The following is a 14,727-nucleotide window of genomic DNA, read 5'->3' on the forward strand; positions in this document are numbered from 1 at the left end:
GAACCTGGAAAGAAGATGCATGCATGCTGCGTGCGCGTGTGTCTGCTGGGACTGTGGAGCAGGATAAGTCACATACAATTCAGAGTAGAATAAGACAGCAAAATAAAACAGCAACAAAACCAGTGCTGTTGCACGAACAGTAGAATTAATGAAGCCAATCGCTTTGTATCTGGGCTAATTGACTTTTTAATTGAATGGTACTGAAACGGCAATGTGAACTCCTCTCTTATAAGACATCAGAGAACCCACAAGGCAGAGACGTTATGAACTGCACAACCACAAGAAAAGCAGGAGTTAGAGCACATGCCTTCTTGGGCACCAGCAATTCAATATGGGAGGATAACCTTGAGCAAGGAGTGAGTTTTCTGGCATTTAATAAGTTGTGAACTTTCTTCTGAATCTCTCCTGGAATGTCCTTAACCTCACTCCTGCCTGTAGATTTCCTGATGTCTAAGAAGATCTTCACTTACATTGCTGTTCTTTTTACTTTGTGGGGGCATTAGCAGGGATTTTCTCCTCTGTCCAGCTAATTATTTTGTAAAACTTGTCATGACCTCATACTTCTGAGAGCTGTGCTTTCAATTAGAAGCTGGGCCGAAAGCAATCAATGGCTTCAGCAGTTATTACGAAGGATGGAGAGGAACTATGCACATGGGGCATGAGGCAGAAGCCTCATTTCCTCTGGAAAAGATCCAAAACTTTGAAAGGCGCAGCTAAAACTTAGGGAGAATTTTCTAGGAGGCATCACTATCAGCTTTTGAAGTCTAATAGTTTCTCGTTCTGGCAGGACACATGCCCAAAGCCCCAACATCAGCACAGAGAGCCCATCGTGTCTCCTGACTGCACTTGCCTGTTCTCTGAGATGTGCTATTTCATCATCTTTATTACTGCATGTGCATGTGCTTGGACAATTTAGATACCAATATTGCTGGCAAATCCTACCACTGTTTGAGCAGTTCCACATAAGCCCACGTTTGTCCTCTTATTTTCTCCTTTGGTCAAGGAATGAGATGGAGAGAGTTAGTGGCACTAGTGACCTTCACGAGTTGGCCTATTCCACTTGAGTCTCCTGGGGCTCCCAGAAGAGCTTGCAACTTCCCAGCCCAGGACAGAAAACCATCACTTACTACTCATAGCCTGGAGTTTCCTCTTTAGTAGGTTATGCTGAGTAGCAATGATGCACTGGATGTTTCCTTTAGCTTTCTCCAGCATGGTTTTTATGACATTTGAAGAGTAATAGATTTCCAAGGAGATAACTGTGCAGCCCGTGCTTTGTTTCCTGCTTCTGGGATCATTTACACCACATTCACAATGCAAAACTATCCAAAAGTGGGACTGGGACGTTTCAAAAGGCTGTGGTGAAGCTCAACAGAAAAAAGGGGCACAGTGCTCTGAACAGAGGGTGAATCTGGTTTACTGCTGCCTTGGCTCATCTCCAGTTGGAACTGCCCCTGGAAAGTGTCAGTAACCAATGAGCAGAAACAAGGTGGGCTTCTATGGCTCTTGTACTGCAGGTGGGAAAGCTGCATACAATGTGAAAATGGCATCCAAGCAGTGTACCAGCCCTTCAGATGCCAGCTGTAGGTGGCTGCCAAGCTCAAGGGTCCTTGCACTGCAGTTCAAGGATCTCCATGTTGATACTGGGTGAAATCAGCTGTGCCTGTGACAGATCTTTTCATGTCAATCAGAAGAAATATTTTTCCTGTTTTTTCTGAGCTGTGCTACCCCATGTCCTTGTGCTGACACTAATTAGTGCATGATCTGTGAAACCCACGGCAAGGGCCATATCCACTTCAGGGCTGCCAGATCAGCAGCAAGCGTTAAGCACTTAGGCACCCTCACCTCCTTCTGGTCCCTCATCTCACGGGATCAGTTATTCCTACTCCTGCAAACTCTCTGCTTCCCTCTTTCATGGCTCCTTGGGGCAGAGATGTCCTCCTGGAGCTGGTTGCACATGGAGAGGCAGAAGTGTTGGAAAGAGTTCTTTGGTAGGATGGAGTGAGGAAGGCAAGGCACGCTCCTGACTGCGGGAAATACCAGGGCATCATTATGTGGTGATTCAGCCTCCTCTCCTAATCACCAGGAGAGGATCAGAGAGCCTTGAGGGGCTTCACCCTCAGCCCGGTAGGTGCAAACTCCCCGCAGAGTGAGTAAACACTCGGTGTATCTCTAATCAGAGCCTAAGTGCGCGTCTAAATTTAACATCCAAATTGTGATCCTCTGTCAAAGACATGCCCAAATCTGTTGGTTTGAAATGAAGGAACAAACACAGCACTGAGGTTCAAAGTGTGTGCGTGGGGAGGTCGTGGAGACGGGTGATTTGGGGAGATGGGTGCGGGGTGCAGCTACTCTGGATGGCTGGAGCATGGCCCTGGGGGGTGGTTCTCTGGGAGGGGTTTCTCAGGGGGTCTCCTGAGATGTGCAGGCTGCTTTTTTTTTTTGTCAGTCATATCACAGAAAAGTGCTGCAGCCTGCCAGGAAGCAGGTGTGGCCCCAGCCCCACCTTTCAATTCCCTTCAAGAGGAGCATTTAAAAGCAACAAAAACCCCAAACACTAAACAAGGTGAGTGCTGAGTGCACCAAGAGCAGCATTCCCCTCACTAGCTGGGGGGGGAGGGCTTGGCCCAAAGTTTTGAGATCAGAAGATTAGAGAAAATTGATCATTTTCATGGGAAAATAAGGACAACTCTTCCCTTATTGCTCTTTTGCCAGCAGAGATCCCAAACTCTCTTCCTCCCTCTTTCTTTCTCTCACTCTCTTCCTCCCTGCCTCTGCCCCTTCTTTCTCCCTCTTTTTTTTCTTCAAGAGATAGTCATCACCCTGGGACAGGTACTGATCAAAACCATCCCCAAGAACATCAATGTCTTTGTTGGAGGCTACAAGCACTAGGAGCTGGGGGCAAGAAAGGAGATGCACTTGGATGTTCAAATAATCAGTGATAGGGCAGTTTAATGGTGGGTCTGAATTTCAATGGCCATTGGGGAACAGAGACAGAGCAAAGGAAGGAAATAATGGAAGATGGTGGATTCAGGGCTTTGGGAAAATGAATAGGAGCTGGGACACTGTCTTCTCTTGGCTTGGGTGGTAGCTGAGCAGAAGAGGTTCAGCTGGGGGTTCAGAGCTACAGCTGGGGGCAACATCCTTACAGCTACCTGCCAAATAGGGTCAACCAGAAAGCTGTCCCTGTTTTTTTGACATTGGAAAGTCACAGATTAAAAAGTACAGTTCTCATACAGGTGTGGAGCCACGTCTGTGAGGTGTTTTGATTCCCAGCACTGGAAAACCCCATGTACACGCTGTGTGGGGGCTGGGCTGCTTGGTTAATGTTTGCCCTCTCCTCTGCTGCACCAGTGCTGGTGGGGATCGGAGCCTTTTCCATTTGGTGCCTTGCTCAGGTTTGGTGAGTTCCCCACCAGTCGCTCAGAAAGCTGGGCCTGTGGGGTTTGAGTTCTGCAGGGAGATGGGTGTTTCTGAGCTGTTTTCTTGCACTTTGAAAAACAAACCCACCCATCCCTTGTCAAACCATGGCATGGACCTGTTCCCATGATCTCGGCAGCATTTTTCTGAATGAGATGCTGACTATGGGCTAGTGGCAGTGGCTGGTGCTGTCCTTGGAAATCCTGCTCCTGCATTCACTTGTGCAGTCTCTGCTTGGGTTTGCAGTGAAGCAGAAGAAAGACATCCTGGAGGTACGACCCAAAGCCAGAAAATTAATAAGAAGAACCCTTGAAGTGATGGTGTTTCCTTCCTCAGTGTATCTCGGGGTTTTCCAGTGCCTGTGGATGGTTTTCTAAGGGCTGATGTCTGCAGAAGTGTGTTTTGCACCAGCCTGCTCAGGGGCTGCATTCATGCGGGTACAGCTTTTTGCTGGACTTGCAGATTCCACCAGGGTACAGTTGGGCTGTTCCTTCCCCTTCTCGACTTTCCAATCCCCAAACAACTTGGATAGACCTTTGGAAATTGTTTCCAAACTGCTAGCCAGCCTGGAGCAAGGCAGATGATGGTTTCAAAGCTGGTGTGCGTGCCTCCTACAGCCAAGGTCTGTCCTAGCTTGTCCACAGCTGGCTGTGTGCTGATGGGGTGGGTTGTACCAGGGGCTTCTCCGTGGAAAACCATGGTATTAATGAGTGTCATGCTGGTGCATGGAGCAGTGAGTCTTGCTTGGACTGCTCAGCATGGCAGGAGGTCACACATAGGTCCCTGAGTGGAATGGATGCAGTCCCATGAGAACCATGGAGATGGTCCTTCCATCTTCTGCCAGCTGGGCCAGGCAAGTGCTTTAACACTGAGGAGTTTGGGTACCCTGGGGAGCTTGGACTGATGACCCCTAAGGGGTGCTGGAGGAACAGGGACTCTCTTGAAGGAGTTTGGGGGAAGCTTGAGAGTCATTGACATGTGTGGGGCAATCTGGGCCCCAGGCTGATAGACCTGGCATGGTGCTGAGACACCTTTTTTCTCTAGTCAGGCTGCATGGCTGCAGGGGCTGGTAAACTTCATTCTGAGAAAGCACTGCCTTCCTTGGGTCTGGTCTGCCACAGCCAGTGGTCCTGTGAGGGGTCCTGTCAGGACCACCGTTCAGGGCTGCCAACAGGACTGAGCTGGGACACTGTTCTTGGAGCAGTGAAGACAGATGTGCTCGATGTGGGTTAGTTGTGCAGAAAAGGAGAGAGCAGGGTGGTCTTCCACATAAGAAGGGCAGCTGGGAGGTGTTTAGTTACTCTGATGTCCAACCCCTCCTTCCCCCATACAGCTGAATGCTTTTGCCACCTTTGTCACTGTGCCAGTTGTTTACAAGTTGGATGCTCAGATCCAAACTGGCTCTAAAGGCACCTTCCTCCATGATTCCTTACTGTGGCCTCCTCCAGTGAGCTGCTCACCCTCTTCTCCCTCAGACATCACACACCCACTGCCACATCCTCATGGCTTTGCCCATGCCCTGCTGCTCTACCTGCTGCCCTGGTTTGCTCCTCCACCAAAGCAAGCAGGCACTATGTGTTTTTGCCTCCAAGCCATTCTCTGTTCATGAGCAAGGCATCACCTTGTACATGAAGCTGAAGGCTTTTTCTTGTCACCTTTCCACCATTTATGTGCATTTCTATCCAGTACTCTGTGAGGAACCCAGGGAGAGCCTGATTTTGTACTGCTGCCAACACCTAAGCCTGGCTCAGATATGTCACATAGCTGAGGTTTCTCTGTCATTGTTGTAAGCCTCTAGGAGCTTGTCTGTTTGGCACAGGAGAACTTGAACAGGCTTGAACTCCCCGTAGAGTTATAAGGGTCAATGATCTTTATCTGTCTTGGCATTGCAACATCATTCTAGAGCAAGAGTTAATGGCACAGGAGCTGCCGAGCCCTCAGTGGGGGTCTGGGGTCGCAGGAGGAGGCATGGGGGGCGAGGGAACCTTGCAGTGCAAGCTGCCTTGCTGCTGGCTCCAGTCCTGGTGTGACATCAAGGAGGTTGACTTGCTTCTGCCAAGGGCAGGGGGAAGCATCCTTATGTGTTGTTCCTCATCCCCTTCCTCTTCTCTGCCCTGAAATGATCAGCTGCTTGTCCCTCCTCACCTAATGCTTTCCTGCCCTCCTTAGTTATCGGCAGCAAGGGGGTAAATCCTGCCTCTGGTCCAGAAGCTACATTGCACAGATAACCAGGGGTATGTTGGGGGCTGGTGACTATCTCCATGGCCAGGCATGGCAGATAGGACAGCCAGGAGGCAGGGAAGAAACAGCAGATCCCACTGGTGGCTCTGATGGAAACAGGGTACCTGTTGCCTTCATAAAGGAACAGGCCTGAGGGGCTGGAGACAGGCGGTGCTGGTGGGAAGGGGGCTCGGTGGGAGCTGCTCACCAGGCAGGGTGTGAGGGGCCCAGGGGCTGGGCACTGCGGTGCAGCAGCCCAAACATGTTGGCACAGGAGCCAGCTGCAGCGTGCCAGGTACTCGTGTGAGCGTGCCCCAGCTCTGCCACAGCTGGGACTGTGCACCTCTCTCTGGATTCAGCTCCTGTGGGGGCTGGTAGTGCCAAGGACCACGTGCCTCTCACTGCAAACTAGCTGGCCCAGCAGGCGTGCCGTGACCATCAGCACAGCTTGTGAGAGCCCACAAGGCACCCTGGGCTCTTTCTTGATTGCTTTCTCCTGCCAAAACTCATACCAAGCCTTTCCTATTTTCCTCATGCTTGGGATTAAAATTATCTTGTACTGATAATCATTCCCCAGTATGCAGGCCCCTGGTGCATGGGGCCACATTTTCAGTCCTCCCTGCTACATCTTAGATCACCTGGCCAGTTTCAGCCAGATTTAACTAGATAGGTAAAGACTTGAAAGGAGTTAGGTTAGCACAAGCTTGTGAAAAGAAGCAGGAGAGAGGACAGAAATCCAAGTTAGGACTCCCAGCTGGAAGAAAAGGCTCTAATGTGAGCCCAACCCGATTATTAGACATCAGAGAATCCACACAAGAGAAAGCGCCCCAGGCAACCAAGCTTCATGAGTTCTGCTGCTCACAAAACAGCTGTTTATTTAGGTACTGCAAAGCCTCCGAGATCCTTATTGGGATCCCAGCACACAGCTCCCATCAGATCCACCACAGCTGTGAATCCAGGCTGGGCTCAGCTCCCAGCCCATCCTGGAGAGAGGAGCAGCTCTGCCCAGTGTTCGGAGGGGCTCTAATCCTGAGCTCCCTGACCCTGTGAGTCCTCATCCTCACCTTAACTCGACCTGGATGTTTGCAGGGAGGATGCTGGCTGCATCACCCGAGTGCCAACAGTCCTCTGATGCCCTTTCTGTTATTCCCTGTGGGGAACATGCATGTTCTCCTGTGATGTGTAAAATTTGCTGGGAAGGAGCCCAAGAGCATCTTGGTGTGAAGAGCTGGGTGAGGGACCATGTGCCCTGCTGGATGCAGGCGAGGAGCCCTGGTGCTTAGCAGGATATGGACCACTCCACTTCTTGCCCTGCAGCACAACCCTGGCTCTGGTGCCTCCTCCCTCACCTCCTTCTCTCCTACCGGGCAACTCTCATTCACCCACAAACCTGTCCCTGCACTGGTAGGAAGATCTCGTTCCCCTGCCCAGCGCCCTGCTGGGCTTTCCCTTCTGGTGCCTGAAGGTGAGCAGGGAGCAGCTTTCCGCTCTGCCTGCAGCCTCCTTTGCTCTGCAGCCATCTGTCCACCTTGGGCTGCTCCTCACCTTCCCGCTCCCCCGTTTGTGTTCTGAGGCAGCGTAAGGACACGGAGAACAGAGGATGAGTGAGATGATCCCCCCCTCATAAAAGGACACGGTCCTCCTTTGTAAAAGGATGGGTCTAGCTGTGCCTCAGAAATTCCCCGCAGCAGGCATGGATTGAATGTAGAGATACCTGCAAGCAGGTAGAAAACCTTCAGCTCCCAGACCTGCCTGCCCTCAGGAAAGCTGCCTCCAGCAGCCCACCTCTTCTGCTGCCTCCACAGCACTGCTGCAAAGCCAGCCCCTGACCTGCAGAGCTCAGGGTTTCACTCAAGAAAAGATTAACCCCTGCGAGAGGCATGTTTGCCCAGGCTGGTCCCATTGCCACAGCCTGGCCTTATCAGCTCTCATCCTGTTCCCAGCACAAGGCACTGCCTCCTGCTCCAGCCTGTCTGCTGGGAACACGTTTCTGGAAGCTCTCAGCATTGCAGCCCCTCTGTGGAGCAGGCAGCGGTGTGTGGATGCTGCTTGCAGCACCTGTGACAGTCAGATACCAGCCTGGGCACACGGTGTCCCTTCAACCCGAGCCATATGGAGTGTCTATTCACAGCATAACCAGCCTCTCCCGGGCTGCCTGAGTCACAGCATCTATCCAAGGTACAACCTGGTCAGTCCAAAACAGCCTCACAACATAAGAACGTCAAAACAGCCACCCTTGGCCATCTCTCCATAGTGTCTCTCCCCAGATGGCCAGTTTTGGTTGCTTTGTGGAGGAGCATAAGAAATGAGGCACGTGTAAACATGCTCCTTATCCCATTTTCCAGCATCAGTGCAAATACGTGGTTGTTCTTGGGCTGTTGTGTTTAACAGCCTCTACTGGATCCCAAATGGATCAAAGCCTTGTTTGAAGCCAAGTACACTTTCGGCCTCTGCAATACCCTGTGGCAATGTAATCCAGAATCTAAGTATGCCCTCTGTGTTAAAAAAAATACTTCCTTTGGTTTTTTTTCAAACCTGCTGTTTCTTCATTTCTGAGCTACAAACCTTCCTAACAGCCCTTGCAGCCTGCCCCTCCCTGGAGCTCCTTCTTCCAAGAATTAGGAAAGAAAGTTTCTTTGCTAATAAACCAGTACCTGCCCCATTACCAAGGGAAAAGTGTGGCTGAGAGAGAAATTGCTTGCTCAGCAAATCGGCTTGCTAATAGCCACGGGAGCATTGGTGTTGCCAGCCGAGTTTAAGCAAAAAAGGGGGCTGAGGGTATTTACTCCTCTTACACTTGTGCATGATCCAGGAGAGAGCCCACTGCTGCTCGGGGCGCAGCTGCACTCGCACACTCCACACGTGGCCAAAAACAAAGCGAGGTGCACAGAGCCTGGAATGCCATTTCTACAGCACAGAGAGAGCTGGAACGATCCTGTAGGACTTGCCTTGGAGCAGTTGGCAGGAGCGTAGGATGCAAAATGCATTAGTTTCTAACAGATGTTTGATTCCAGGTGTTACGCCTCCTTTGAACTCTCCCTTCGTACATGAATGCTGCTTGTTTGTTTGGAGGGCTGGGAGACGTGCTGGTTTCTGGAAGCTTTGGGATTTGAAACACATTCATGGGGCAAGCTGTAGCTCAGGGAAAGGCTTGGGAGAGGAGCAGATCCTGCTGTGCTCTCCCATCCATGGGCAGGGTGGTTGGACTCACTTCTCTAGTGGTACGGAGCACAACAAGGAGATGGGGAGAGGCAGAGACCGGAGCCCCTGGCTGGGTTAGAAACCTCTTGCCTGCTCAGTCCCTCAACCATTTATCAGACAGGCGGATGTCCCTGAACTGTTCCTGATAAGGTGAGGTGCACTGCATCTTAGGAGATGATAAGAGTGCACAATACCAAGCTCAGTGATTTTTGCCTCCCCGAATACCGAGACAGCCCAGCCTTCCTCAGGAGCCCGATACAGACTGTTTGCTTTCCGTCCCGAGGCTCCGATAACTTCCCAAGCCTCTCTAGCAGACAGCCTGGGGAGCCATAGCAGCTCCTTACGTGTGCCATGCCAGCTCTTTGCCCCCCCGAGTGCCGGAGCAGAGGACGCAGTGGGCTCTGTGCCCTCCTGCCTGGCTCCAGGACACTTTGGGCGAAGCGGGAGCCCATCAGCCACAGCTCTGCCTGCCCCACCAAACCCTGCCAAGCTCTGGCCACTGTACAGCCCGAGTTTCCACACGTCCTGAAAACTCTTAGCCCTCTGCAGCAGCAAACCCAAGTGAGCGCCAGCTTTTTTTAAGAGTTTTGTCCAAAGCAACCCCTGTCGTGTGACAGCTGATCTTTGCCCCTCTGGAGTGTTGCGCTCCACCAAGTCTGCCTTTAATTCCCCCGGGAGGCTGATTAGCTGATAACCACTGTTTGGAAGGGCCCCGGTTGCTCCAAGTGCCCATGCTCTTGCTTCAGCTCCCCAGCTCTGCTGCCTGTTGTGGAGGGGGACCAGGGCAGGCGAGGAGCTCAGAGATCCCCAAGGCACAGCCGAGTTTGAGATGACGATGGAAGAGGCTTAATGGCGAACACGGGGACAGAGCTCAGGGTGGTACCACCTCACCCTGGCTAGTGAGGTTGTGTATGGCCAACAGCCGAGCCTACAGCCTGACGCCATCACTGCTCCTTCAGCAGCACATCCATTTGCTCCAGCATAAGCGCATTCCCTGCAGAAATCCTGCTCCATGCAGACACCTGGAGCACTACTCTGCTCAGTCCCTCCTCTCCTGCTTTGCTCTGCAGCGTGGCTTTTGCCTTTGCTAGCTGGAGCCCACCTGCTTGCACTGGCTGCAGCATGACAAACTCTCCCACCTAAGACCAGGTGCAAACTTGGCACAGACAGGGCTGAAGCTTTTCCTGGCTCCTTCCATAAAACTCCCCCCCCTCCCATTCTAGGGCTACCAGAAAGGAGGAAAGAATGAAGGGCTCTCCCTTTGCATCCCAAATCCCTTTTTTTTAGGATAAGATTGTTTCCAGCAAAAGTTACTCACATGCATAAGCAGTTTCATGACTAAATCTCTGCATCCTCCATGCCTTCCTCCATCCGAGCTGTACAGACTGATCCCTGAGTCATCTCAGCTTCCCACAGCAGCGAGCAGCATGCCTTACCTGTTGGAACAGGAGAGAGACCTCTCCTGAAGTTTACTGCCTCTCTGCTCTCGCCGCTGAAAATCCTCTCCCACAGCAGCACCCCGCTGGCTGCTGGGGCTCCATGGCGCTTGTAAATCAGAGGAAAGGGCTCGGAGAAATTCCTGCAAGGAGGGATTTTGCTGGCTGAGCCTCTGGCAGCACAGGTTGAGAGCAGCGAGGGAGAAAGTTGCGGGAGGTGGAACTCCTTTGCTGGAGAGCCAGCCCTTCCGTGACAGGCTGGAGGAGGAGGAAGAGGAGAGGCATCGCCCGCTCCCTCACTGGAGAAGTGAACTTGTGTGTGTATGTCAGAGCTGGGCAAGGACCCAAGCCTTAGAGCCAAATAATTGCAGAGCTTTTTACTGTTAGATTAACTAGTATCACCATGAAACCCAGGACCTCAACTGTGGAGGGGGGGCATGGACTATGTCAGGTAAAACCCTTCAACACACCTGAAAAACCCAAAGATCGTTTTTAAGCAGCTGCCAGGTGGGTGTTGCAAGGAGGGATGGGGAGAAGGGGGGTGGGGGAAACCTGAATCTGCCCTCAGAGCAGCTGTGTGCAGAGAGGTGCTTTGAAGGTTGTTGTTGTTTGTGTTGGGGGAGCCCCCAGAAACCTCAGCTGCCGCCAAAAAGCCCCAGGGTGCTCGGCGCCGTACAGGCAGGGGATGAGAAGGTGGTCCCTGTCCTGAAAAGGCAGCAGGCAGAGAAAAGAGAGCAAGGCAGCAAGGAGAGATGGCAGCACAGGGAGGCCAAAAGTTGTACCAGAGCTTTGGGGGATTTTTCTTGGCAAAGAATGAGCATCTCAGCTCTGGGAGTGTTGTTTGGGGCTGGACCGAGGGGAAGAGATGGGGACCCTGCTGTGGGTGTTCCTCATGAAGTTGGCTAGAGTGTGGGCAGTCTGTGGGCAGCTTTGGTTCTCTTTGTGTCAGTCCACTTCCCCTCCTCTTCCTCCCACCCCTCAGTAAATACTCACATACCCCCTTTGGACTGCAGAGGGGTTTGAACAGATACAGGGTGTGCTGGTTTGCTCAACATTCAGGTTTAGGTGAAGCTCTTCCCCCTGTGGTGCTTTATTTTTTTTTCACAGGGAAAAAAAAACCAGAAAGTGTTCTGTACAGTTTTAGGAAAATAAAAACAAGTAAAAGAGTATGAAAACTGGACAGTTTTAGCTTTAAACAGTCTGAACAGCTGCTCCTTTTGAGGCTCCATGCAGGGGACAGTGCTGGATATGAGCAGAGGAACAGGTAGAGGAGAGAAACAGACCCCATTAGCATCCTGTTTGAGGAGAAGGGGTTGATACAAACTTCCACCTTACTATTCAACAGCAAATCCCCCAGGATTGCAGTTTGTGAACCCTCCAGCCACACACTCAGCTTCAGCTAGAACTCATCTCAAATTGGACAGTGTCGAAATAAAATCACAGGACACAAATTATCGATGAGTTTTCATGGTGCAAATCTAAAGGGATGTGAAGAGGTTGACCCATGATATATCAGAGTGTTCGGGGTTGTTGGTGGAGGTGATTGAGGACAATCTGGTAATTTCAACAGAAAATGCAGTTTTGATGGAATCAAGATTGTTCAGCATTTTAGATTAACTCTAATGAACTGACTGTATCAAGAATAAGAGAAGAAATTTGCACAGCATGATGAGATCTCCCTGGGGTTACCTGGGACAGTACTGGTTTGGGAACTAATCTGCTTGTTTTTGTGCTGCAAATGTTCATGTTGGATGCTCTCTTCACAAAAGCCTAACTCCACTTGGAAATGTCTTTGCTTTCGAGCTTATCATGGCTTTTGGGGCCATTCAGTTCGAACTGAATGAGAAGAGGGGATAAATCCAGGTGGATTTACATGTGCGGCTTGTCCGTTTTTCTAGCTGGCTTAGTCAGATGAATTATGAGAGAACTTGCAGGGAAGTTTTGAGGAATGTGAACATGGTAGTAAAAGTAATAGTACCTTGAAATTTCAAATCAGCTCTTCTTAAGGTGTCCCATGAGAGAAGGCCAAGTGATCAGTCAGTAGAGGCAATGGGAGGTGCATGGGAGGAATGAAAGGAAAAGTTCCTTCATGCAGCTGCATCTCTCGCAGCCGTGGAAGGCGAGAAAATCAGGTATTGGCAGCTGGATTTCATTGGGGCTGAGGCAGGGCTCAGAACAATACTTGTATTATATTTAGACATACCAAGGTGCAAGTGAGCAAACGTCTGGCTTCAGGGCATCAGCTGACTGCTACAAGAACCAGCATTTCCCTGTGTTTGGAGCCTTTCACAACTGGTCAGGTGCCTTGCTCCTTTCGCCTCCATCTGCACCAGTGAGTAGCCCTGGAGACATTGAGCTTGGGAACTTGGTCTCATCCAGTGTAGCAAGGAGTGAACTCTCAGCTAGCAAGGCTAGCAGTGCTCATCTTCAGCAAGGCAAGAGACTATCATGCTGCACACAAGACAGCTCTTCTTTTTTGCACTGTCCCATTGCTCTTCCAGAAGGTCACAGAGACCCTCTTTCAGTCCCTTTTCTCTGCTGTGCTTCGCTGATGAAAGCTGTTTGAGGAAGCTGGTGCTCATGGAAGAGCCATGCATCAGGCAGACCCTGCAGAGAGGATGGACATAACCTTCAGGTGGTTATGATTTGATCTCTTTCCAAACCATGCACATGCTCCCAGCGCATGCAAAGCTGTTGACAGCTTCACCTGGTTGCCAGCAGATTTGCAACACTGGGTCTGCCTTTCCATAGCAGTGGCAGAGCACAGTACCAGTCTTGTTAACTGAAGGGGACTTAGTTCTCAAAAAAGACTTTGCTCCGTGGCTATGGAGCAGAGAAACATCATATTAGCCAAACAAGTGTAGCTGGAAAAAAAATCCAGAGAGGTTTTTTTTTTGGGACACAAGTGAAGGAAGACTTGGTTTTCCAAAAGCCTATTTTTTTGAATGTACTAGATAGTTTAATAGAAAATCTTGTCCTTCCTAGTCAAATCATGGCATCGAGGTAAGCAGCACTCTTATTATGGAGGAGAGACTCCAAAATCCTCAGGTTATAGCTGACTAGGACTCTAAGATGGACTCTTTCCTTCCATACAAAGGCAAACATGGGCTTTTAGAGACCATTTGGATCAGCTACTAACCCAGCGATCCATGAGGGGAAAGAAGCACAGGAGAACTTCTCCTGGGGTCCAGCTGTTAATTCTCTGTCAGTGGTGAGTGAGAGCCTGGGACAGGTGAAAGCTGTCTGGCTCTGCTGTCTTGGCTCTCCTACTCAAGTTGAAGTCAGGCTGGACTGGGAAGAAAAATGTCGTGTTTGTCCCAAGGAGTGACTCCTGCTCCTGCAGAAAGGGGTGGCTTGCAAAATTGCCTGTGGTTTCAAGCATAGAGGGTTGGCCTGGCTGGGGGAGCAGAGCCAAGGAGGGAGGCAAGAAGGGAGACGGAGCCGTGCATGATACCTGGCTTTGCCCTGAGTGCTGCTTCACACCTCTCAGTCAATCAAACAAGCCAAAAAAAGCTCCGTAAGCTGGTGTTAATGTTCCATGCCACCACATCCTGCTGCTGGGATCTCATTCCATTGGATACAACAGGCTCTTTTCCAAGGTGTGGGGAACGTCAGAGCTCCATCACTTGGCTGGCAAGGACGCTCCTTTCTCCCTAATCATGGGCAGAGATTTCATTTCCTAGTTCTGCCCAAGATCTCCCTTTGATAAAGCCAAGACGTTCGCTCTGCTGCACGCAAAGAGCTCTGCAGAGAAGCAGCACGTTCAGGCTAGGGTAGGGAAATCACCACGGGCCTCTCTGGACCAACAAGAAATACTTATAGGGGCCTCACTGCCGATGGCTATACCTGCTCACTGCCCTGGCCACCAGACCTGCTGCCTCCTGAACACATGCCTGCAGGTCCATCTTCCAGCTCATCCTCCTAAACATGTGTCCTTCCTGCCCAACACACAACTGGCCTTACTGGAGCATTACCATGGCAGTGGAGGTGAGGGCAGTGCTGTTGAAATGTGGCACTGGGGTGTTTCTCCAAATGCTCCTGCCCTCCGAAGCAGACATGATGGTGCAACCCCTGCTATCACCCCTACTGAGGGTTTGGCCCCCTTTGAGCATGCTGGCCCAGCTAGGGACTGAAATGGTCCAGCTGTTGTGAGGGTGGGGAGCCAACCTCATGGTGGGCACTTCCTAAGGAGTCCCAGCTCCTGCTGCTCTCCTTTGCCTGACCTGATTTTTGGCCACCTCCAAATCTACAGCAAATGCCCGCTCACTGGTGTGCCAGGTTCTGCTGGGCCCTGAGGTGGTGCCGAGGCAGATGGAGAGCTACCTTCCTCAGGGACAAAGAACTTTGTCTCTCCTTTGCAAAGGGAGAGCCGGTCTGTGGGTCTGGCCTTTAAGCCTCAGCATCTGCTGTGCTGAATGCTCTGTGGGTATGTTTGCACAGGAGCGTGCAGGGA

At 51.1% G+C, this 14,727-nt stretch overlaps 1 protein-coding gene across 1 annotated transcript in view; it reads right to left on the reverse strand.

The window, feature by feature from the left end:
- FAT2 (FAT atypical cadherin 2) overlaps positions 1-10,322 on the reverse strand; it is a gene marked incomplete at its 3' end in the record, with an annotated part of 53,957 nt that extends 43,635 nt beyond the window's left edge. The window contains exon 1 of the mRNA XM_008937772.1: positions 10,275-10,322. The remainder of the gene's footprint in view (positions 1-10,274) is intronic.
- Between the last annotated feature and the right edge of the window lie 4,405 nt (positions 10,323-14,727).

This window comes from Merops nubicus, unplaced genomic scaffold (genome assembly GCF_000691845.1).
Source record: "Merops nubicus isolate BGI_N331 unplaced genomic scaffold, ASM69184v1 scaffold4573, whole genome shotgun sequence".
NCBI classification, from domain to species: Eukaryota; Metazoa; Chordata; class Aves; order Coraciiformes; family Meropidae; genus Merops; species Merops nubicus.